This window comes from Scylla paramamosain, chromosome 30 (assembly GCF_035594125.1).
Source record: "Scylla paramamosain isolate STU-SP2022 chromosome 30, ASM3559412v1, whole genome shotgun sequence".
Lineage (NCBI taxonomy): Eukaryota > Metazoa > Arthropoda > Malacostraca > Decapoda > Portunidae > Scylla > Scylla paramamosain.
The window spans coordinates 15499115-15506614 of NC_087180.1; the positions used below are offsets into that span (position 1 = coordinate 15499115).

General features: G+C 45.2%; 1 long non-coding RNA gene across 1 annotated transcript in view; it reads left to right on the forward strand.

The window, feature by feature from the left end:
- The window catches only part of LOC135115903 (uncharacterized), a 13940-nt gene that overhangs the window by 1230 nt on the left and 5210 nt on the right, over nt 1–7500 (forward strand). The gene's annotated exons all lie outside the window — the stretch shown is intronic.

The following is a 7500-nucleotide window of genomic DNA, read 5'->3' on the forward strand; positions in this document are numbered from 1 at the left end:
CTAATGCATTCAGCCCGCTATCACCCATTGGATGTATTATCTTGAGTTATCCGGGCATCCATTAGATTTAATTGCTGCCTGTATGCGCCTTACAAATCAGTTTGATCTATACATCTGCTCCGGCGCCGTTTCCAAGCCTGTCTCGAACGCCTTACTCCGGGATTTATTCACACGCCTCGAAACAGCAGGAGTGAATTAGCGGTGTCTTGTCTGCAGCCCCTGTTTCTGTTTTCTCTGCTGTTTCTGTGCCTGTGTGTGTGTGTGTGTGTGTGTGTGTGTGTGTGTGTGTGTGTGTGTGTCTCTCTCTCTCTCTCTCTCTCTCTCTCTCTCTCTCTCTCTCTCTCTCTCTCTCTCTCTCTCTCTCGTTTATCAGCTAGTCTGTATTACAAAGTATAGCCAAGAGAGAGAGAGAGAGAGAGAGAGAGAGAGAGAGAGAGAGAGAGAGAGAGAGAGAGAGAGAGAATATACATATCTCACTCACTTCATATCTTACAATAAAAAGAGAAAAATCTAATTAAACAAGAGAGAGAGAGAGAGAGAGAGAGAGAGAGAGAGAGAGAGAGAGAGAGAGAGAGAGAGAGAGAGAGAGAGAGAGAGTCCACTGGCATCCCCTCACTTTACTGTCCAGGGAGAGGTTAGTAAGTGACCAATCGATAGCCTCCAGGTATTGTCAAGGAGAGAGGGAGAGGGAGGGAGAGCGGAGAGGCAGAGGGAGGGAAGGAGAGACGAAGAGAGGAAAGAAAGGAAGGGAGGGTCGGACGAAGAAAGAGGGGAAAAGCGTTTGACAAAAGAGAGGGAGAGAGAGAGAGAGAGAGAGAGAGAGAGAGAGAGAGAGAGAGAGAGAGAGAGAGAGAGAGAGAGAGAGAGACTAGTGAAAAAGAGGGAAGCGAAATGAAAGATATAGATGAAAGAAAAGTGTTCACTGAGAGAGAGAGAGAGAGAGAGAGAGAGAGAGAGAGAGAGAGAGAGAGAGAGAGAGGGACCGACCCAGGGGAGTTTTATCAGTGGTCAACATGTGTCCTTGTCTCTCTCTCTCTCTCTCTCTCTCTCTCTCTCTCTCTCTCTCTCTCTCTCTCTCTCTCTCTCTCTCTCTCTCTCTCATTGGATTCATATATTTAATCCTCTTCCATCCATCCGTCATTCCATTCTCATATTTCTCTCTGTCTCTCTCTCTCTCTCTCTCTCTCTCTCTCTCTCTCTCTCTCTCTCTCTCTCTCTCTCTCTCTCTCTCTCTCTGGCACCCTCCATCTCTTCTCCCACTCCTCTCACTCCATATCTCCTTCCCTTCTTTCCTCCCTCCCTCCTCTCACTCTCTCCCCTCTCCCTCTCTCTCAGCCACAACAAAATGACCAACAATCAATGAAGTCCAGGTATCATGGAGGAGGAGGAGGAGGAGGAGGAGGAGGAGGAGGAGGAGGAGGAGGAGGAGAAGAAGGGGCGATATCTAAGAGGAAAAAGGGCAAAAGGAAATTGATTTTTCGCGAGTTTGAAAACTTTCTGGCTCGTGTGTGTGTGTGTGTGTGTGTGTGTGTGTGTGTGTGTGTGTGTGAGAGAGAGAGAGAGAGAGAGAGAGAGAGAGAGAGAGAGAGAGAGAGAGAGAGAGAGAGAGAGAGAGAGAGAGAGAGACGATGGTGTTTATTTATTTGTGTTGTTGTTGTTGTTGTTGTTGTTGTTGTTTTTGTTGTTGTTGTTGTTGTTGCTGTTGTTGCTGTCATTCTTCTTCTTCTTCTTGTCTTCTATAACTTAAATCTATCTTATCACACCTTGCTTAACATTGAGGGAGAGAGAGAGAGAGAGAGAGAGAGAGAGAGAGAGAGAGAGAGAGAGAGAGAGAGAGAGAGAGAATATTTATACATAAAGGCAATATTTACTTTTTTATATAATATACAAAACTTACTTGTAGCGAAGGAGACGGTGGCAATGATGGCGGGATGGCAGGAAGAGGAGGAGGAGGAGGAGGAGGAGGAGGAGGAGGAGGAGGAGTGAGAAGCCATCATCCTCAGGTGGGGGTGACAGCTCTTCCCTGTCAAGAGACTCTCACCACCATCACCACCACTGCCACCACCACCATCTCCACCACCACCACCGCCACCACACATACTCCCAGCCACAATATTGCTAATGTTATGAGAATGGAAGCCACTACATCACCACAACGCGGCTCTTCCCCACCACCATCACCACCACCATCACCACCACAATCACATGCACCACTACGCCCTAATATTGCGTCCTAACGAGGCTATTTTTTTCACCACCGTCGCTCATCACTATTCACCACAATCACCACTACTCGGCAGCCATCACCACTGTACACTGCCACTCATCACCACTAACAGTTACTAATATCATCACTACCATTCACCATTTTTACTGTCGTCACTATCGTCACCACAATACAGTAACACCATTTGAATGTATAACTCCACCACCTCTCTCTCTCTCTCTCTCTCTCTCTCTCTCTCTCTCTCTCTCTCTCTCTCTCTCTCTCTCTCTCTCTCTCTCTCTCTCTCTCTCTCTCTCGCTCTCACACCGCAATACTACCACTACTACGCACTACAGTACAACACACACACACACACACACACACACACACACACACACACACACACACACACACACACACACACACACACACACACACACACACACAGCCTAGTTCAAAATTCCCAGATGCTTTTGATACCCGCCTCTAATGGACGTATAAAAAAGGCCCATTTTGGCTTTTATGGATCATAAAAGATAATGAAAGTTCGTATTTGAATCTCGATACCCACTGCTGGTTAGGGAGGAGGAAGGTTAGGTTAGGAAGGCACGCAGGTAGGAGAGTGGAGAGTGGAAGAGTGGAAGAGTGGTAGGAAAGGAGCGGAAAGAGGAGAGAAGAGAGAGGAGTAAAGCAAAGGGTGGAAAAGAGGGAGGGAAGAAGAGAGGTTAGGTTAGGAAAGCAGGCATGTGCAGGGTGAAGAATAGTAGAAGGGTGAGAGAGAGAGAGAGAGAGAGAGAGAGAGAGAGAGAGAGAGAGAGAGAGAGAGAGAGAGTTAGGAAGGTAGCCAGGTGGAGAAGGAAGAAGACACATGGAGGTAAGAGATTAGTGGAGGAATGTAGGTGGAGGTGGAGAAAGAGAGAAAAGGAGATAGAGGATGGTAGATGAGACTGTAAAGAATGTAGTAGTAGTAGTAGTAATAGTAGTAGTGGTAGTAGTAATAGTAGTAGTAGTAGTAAGAGTTTTAGAGTACAGAGAAGCAGACGAACAGAAAAAAAGAGGAGGAGGAGGAGGAGAAGGAAGAGGAAGAGGAGGAAGAGTAATATAGACACAAAAAATGACGTAACAGAAAGCCTATTGACTCATAATGAGGTTACCTGCTTAAGTAGACTACTGTTTTTATTTTCTTGTTTTTTTTTTTTTCTCTCTCTCTTTTCTCTCTCCTTCAGCGACAGTAGGGAGAAAAAATAAACGAATGGAGAGAAGGAGAAAGAGTAGGAGAAGGAGGAGGAAGAGGAGGAGGAAGGAATGGAGGACTAACAGAAGTAGAAAATGGGGGAAGAAAACGTAGGATGAGGGAACTTCGAGGACTGAAGGAAAAAGAAGAGGAGGAGGAGGAGGAGGAGAAGGAGAGAAGATTGAACACTGGGAGAGAGAGAGAGAGAGAGATAGAAGGAGAAGAGAATGGAAAACAGAAAGAAATAAAATGAGGAAAGAAAATGAAATAGAGGGAGGAGAAAACTTGAAGGAAGAAGAATAAGAACGAAGAGAGAAAATACGTAGGAGGAGGAAGCAGCGATGAAAAACAGAGGGGAGAAGTGGAATAATCAAGGAAAATATGGAGGAGGAGGAGGATGGAAGGGAAGACATCATCAAGTGGTTGCTAAGGTGAGTCAGGTTGAGAGATTCATTCAATTTGTTCCTCGTTTATGCGAACAAAGTTGTGATGAGATGCGTGAGAGAGAGAGAGAGAGAGAGAGAGAGAGAGAGAGAGAGAGAGAGAGAGAGAGAGAATCTGTGACAACCACATGCACTCATAATCACACGCACACACGCAATCACACATCCAAGCATCCTCTCACAACTTGGTATAAAGAAAACATTTAATTGCTTTGCTGAAAACTGTTTAATGAAGACACAATTAATTAAGGCATTTTCAATATACTTTCTTGCGTCAGGTAAGTCTTATGTTAATGAGTTTGCACCTCTTATCTTCCTCTTGTCTCCCCAGTCATGATTCTCACTACCTGTACTCTCTCTCTCTCTCTCTCTCTCTCTCTCTCTCTCTCTCTCTCTCTCTCTCTCTCTCTCTCTCTCTCTCTCTCTCTCTCTCTCTGAAATATCCTCCTGTTTTTCTCCTCTCTTCCTCTTTTTCTCAATTCACCTTTTTTTCTCTCAGTTTTCCTCTCCTTTTTTCTCCTTTCCATCTCATCATCTCTTCTTTTCATTTATTTCCTCTTCTTTTCATCCTTCTCCATTTTTTTTACTTTTTCTCTGTGTCTCGTCTCTTTCCCTATCCCCTTCCATCGTTCTTATTCTCCTTTCTTTTCTCTCTTCCTCTTTACTCTCATGGCGTCAGTCTCTTCTTTTCATCATATATTCTAGTCTTTAAATATCTACCATTTCTTCATCTTTCTTTTTCGTCTTTTTTTTCTCCCTTTCTATTCATACATCCATACCTCATTTTATTTACTATCCTTCTTCCTTTACATCAGGTTAGACAGCACAGTAGCACCAAACGCTAAACGAACATATCGGCTGTCACTCGTTCTTCCTTTGTGTTCCTTCGTGTTCCAGAGGCGAAGACATTCAGATCTTTATTCCACTGACTCCTCTCTCCTCTCACCTGCACCCAGACTCACCTGACGCAGCGATAATGAGCCAGAGCATCCAGGTGAGAGAGGGGCAGAGTGAGCCAAGTAGAGGGGAGAAACCATACCACCCCCTCTACCCTCTCACCCCCTCTCACTATCTCTCCCCTCTCACTTGGTGCGTTGCGGAGGTGAAAACGCAGCAGATGTTTGTTAAATCGTTGTTGTGGTGGTGGTGGTGGTAGAGAGAGAGAGAGAGAGAGAGAGAGAGAGAGAGAGAGAGAGAGAGAGAGAGAGAGAGAGAGAGAGATACTTGAACCAGCTTTAGCCAGCGTCAGCATTAGAGGGAGAGGAGGAGAGGGAGAGGGAGGGAGAGCAGGAGTGGAATGGGACCATCTGGAGAGGTGTTCAGAGGTGAAGAAAGCAGCAGGAGGAGGAGGAGGAGGAGGAGGAGGAAGAGGAGGAGGAGGAGGAGGAGGAGGAGGAGGAGGAGGAGGAGGAGGAGGAGGAAGGGGGGTTTGCTGCTCCCCTCTTCACCACAAAGGAACTAACGGCACCTCGTATCTGGCACGAAAGAAGATGGTGATGGTGGTGGTGATAGTGATGGTGATGGTGGTGATGATGGTGATGATAATAGTGATGGTGATACTAATGATGCTGGTAATGATAATGATGGTGTTCCTGAGACTGATGGTGTCGATAAGGTGTTGATAGTGATGATGCTACTGGTAGTGATTAATGCTATTGATATTGATGGTGATGATAGTGAAGGTAATGATGGTGATGCTAGTGGTGATAATGCTAGCTAGGTCATCTCACGTCCGTCCCTTATTAACAAAAGACGAATAGAGAGAGATGGAGAGATTAAAAGATAATGGAGAGACAGAAGGAAGACCAGGAAATGGGAAATGAAAGGGTTGGGAAGATGGTGATGGTGGTGGTGATGGTGTGTGTGTATGTGTGTGTGTGTGTGTGTGTGTGTGTGTGTGTGTGTCGGGCAGGGAGTGTTTATGTTGTTTGAGGACACATTTTATGAGCACACGAGTGGGAGAGGACAAGTTTGTGTGGGATGAAGAGGAGGAGGTGGAGGAGGAGGAGGAGGAGGAGCAGGGAAAAAAAAAAAAGAGAGAAGGTAGAAAGAGGGGAGCAGTGAAACGCTATCTTTAACGACTGGCTTCCTTTCCCATAAAAAAAAATAAAGAAAAAAAGAAAGTAATTTTCACCCAACTGCCTTCCAGCATAAACCGGTAATAATAACAATAATGACAGTAGTAGTAGTAGTAGTAGTAGTAGTAGTAGTAGTAGTAGTAGTAGTAGTAGAAGAAGGCGAAGAAAACTGAATCAGACAAGAGAGAGAGAGAGAGAGAGAGAGAGAGAGAGAGAGAGAGAGAGAGAGAGAGAGAGAGATGGAAGAAGTGCTTATTCATACACCTTGTACCGCTGTGGTGAAAGGTGACTGGTGAGAGCGGTGGGATGGTGTTATGGGATAGTGGTGATGAGCTGGTGATGACGTGGTAGTGGTGGTGATAGTCGTGATGGTGGTGGTGGTGGTGGTGGTGGTGGTTTTTGTCTCTTGAAATGTATAGTAAATCTCTCTCTCTCTCTCTCTCTCTCTCTCTCTCTCTCTCTCTCTCTCTCTCTCTCTCTCTCTCTCTCTCTCTCTCTCTCTCTCTCTCTCTCTCCTTTGTCTCATTCTATTTATTCCTGACTTATTTTTATCATTTATTTTCTTATTTTTGTTTTTGTTTTCATTGATATAGATGTCAGCAGCTTTGATATAAACTCTCTCTCTCTCTCTCTCTCTCTCTCTCTCTCTCTCTCTCTCTCTCTCTCTCTCTCTCTCTCGTCTCTCGTCTCTCTCTCTCGTCTCTCGTCTCTCTTGCATTGTAATCCTCCCTGTTCATCACACACACACACACACACACACACACACACCTAAAGATCACGTGTAACATATAGGTGTGTGGGCCGAGCATGTGTCCCGCCTTTGGCCACTCAGGTGTGTGGGTGGCAAACTGACACTAAGCACATTTGACCTCATAAATCTAGTCATCGTGGGACCTAACCTCCTGTGTCCTTCCTGCTTCCTTCCCTCCTACTACTATTCTCTCCCATACCCCCCACACATCTCGGTCAGCGCCACGGGAACAAGGCAGGTTGGCAAGGGGAGAGAAGGTGTGGGCGGGCAGGTGTCTGTTAACATTCCCTTGGACTCTGAATCAAATCACGTCTGCTTATCATTTTTTAAGGTTTCAGGGTTTAAAGGTCACGGTTTTAGTACTGGAGGTGGTGTGGGGTTAGTGGGATTGGTGATGGTAGTAGTAGTAGTAGTAGTAGTAGTAGTAGTAGTAGTAGTAATTAGCACATTTCTTTTACTCTTAGTTTCAGATTCTTTAGTACTGTGTCTGGTTTTGATAGTAGTAGTAGTAGTAGAAATAGTAGTAGTAGTAGTAGTAGTAGCAGCAGCAGCACCAGCACCAACACCTAATCCACTTTTATTGCACTTGGTTACCTCAGTACACGCTCTCCACGCACCTGTTCACCTTTCCCACACCAGAACACACACACCTGGCCACTTAATAAGAGGTAACAGGTAGAAGTAATTAATGGACTAGACAGACAGACGGACAGACAGACATCTTTACTCACAGTGATATTTCTTTTCTTTTATTTTTATTTCCTCTTTTTTTATTCTTATTTTGTTTG